This window comes from Aplysia californica, unplaced genomic scaffold (assembly GCF_000002075.1).
Source record: "Aplysia californica isolate F4 #8 unplaced genomic scaffold, AplCal3.0 scaffold00688, whole genome shotgun sequence".
NCBI classification, from domain to species: Eukaryota; Metazoa; Mollusca; class Gastropoda; order Aplysiida; family Aplysiidae; genus Aplysia; species Aplysia californica.
Window position 1 is genome coordinate 294,572 of NW_004797958.1, and position 1,583 is coordinate 296,154.

Below are 1,583 nucleotides of genomic sequence, written 5' to 3' on the forward strand. Positions count from 1 at the left end.
AAAATAAAAAATAATTATTTTTAAAATCGTGATTTGCAATTGCCATGACAATGCGTGTTTGATGTTTGCATGTACTACTACGATATGACCATCTCCATTCAACCTATTGTGGATTTGTGGTCTGACGAGATGACGGTGACGTCGTGACTGCACCGGTGTGACGAAATGATCGTGTGACCAAATGGCTGGTATTCGGGGAGACAACAATAGACGGACGTGGTTAGTGCGTCGTGGTGTCAAATAAACCTTTGTTTTTGTGTTTTTTTGGTTAGTGTTTTACGACGCTCGCAACTGCATAAGGTCATACTCATATGAGCGCTCGGGACACACCAAACTTTTTCAGTTGGTAGTTCGGGTGGCGGCCGAAGCCTACTCTTATCGATTTTGGACCGCCAAGGGATCTTTATAGTGCGCAACTTGCACACGGGACCTCCGAGATTTTTCGCCCTTCTCCGAGAAGGCTAGGTGTGGATCTTCTCCTGCCATAAGATCAAGGTTGTGACTGAAAGACAGCAGTAATTATGAACCAAGGAGAAGCAGTAGAAAGGCTGCAGAAAGTGTCAGGAGCGCAGAGGAGGGGGTAAAGGAAAATAATACAAATTATAATACATCCTATTAATAATAGCCTACATCATACAATGACATGCACACCAGCTCTTGCGTTCTCCATGCTGTTTCATTGAGGTTATATTACATGTATTATCATCATTGTTATTATTATATTAATATTGTGGGTGGTTGGCGGGTGCTCTGGTGTGGTTTGCTTCTTCTTTCCTGTCAAACGTCTATCGTCTTTATCTCCCCTCCTTTTTGGTGTTTGTTACTCTCTTGTAATACCTCTAATCTTCTGCACTTAACTCTATATTATGACCTTATTGTGTTGCAAGTGCCGTAAAACACTTACTAAAACTATTATAGTATTGTATTGGGTATGCCTATAGTCATAGCGTGTTGATCGGCTCTACCTGATTTATTGTACATGCACTTTAACGCCGTTAAATACCACAAGGGTTTACACTGCTGTGAATGTGAAACATCTGACGCTGCATACTAGTAAAAATCAATACATGTACAACCGTTGCATAGTTGCAGTCGGGGGCAAAAAAGCACTTTGACGCTTCAACTCACGCGTATTTACGTTCGAGTAAAACTCAACAGAATCGTTTGACGTTAAACCTATCCATACGTCGTGTTTTACTATCGTATTCATACGACGTGGGGAACTCTCTGCAACCACTTTCCAAAGAGGAAATTTACTCATTAATCCGATTCGTACGCTTTGTATAGCAGTCGGTCAAAATGATTTTTTGAGAGGCTACTTGGAAAGTTTCAACAAAGAGATCTTTTTACTAGAAGTATTCTAAATTGTGAAGAATGCAACCCCGGGTGTACAAAATGACCCCAGGGCGTACGGAAAAGGTTAAAAGATACACAGATCTTCGTGGCTCACCAAGGAAACCAAGCTCACGATCTTTCAGCACTCGCAACAGAGAGACAGATATATCAAAATAGTATTTTATATCTTTAAAAGTTGACAGTACATATTATAGCATTTTATGCTTCCCAGGAGGTTGAGATTGTTT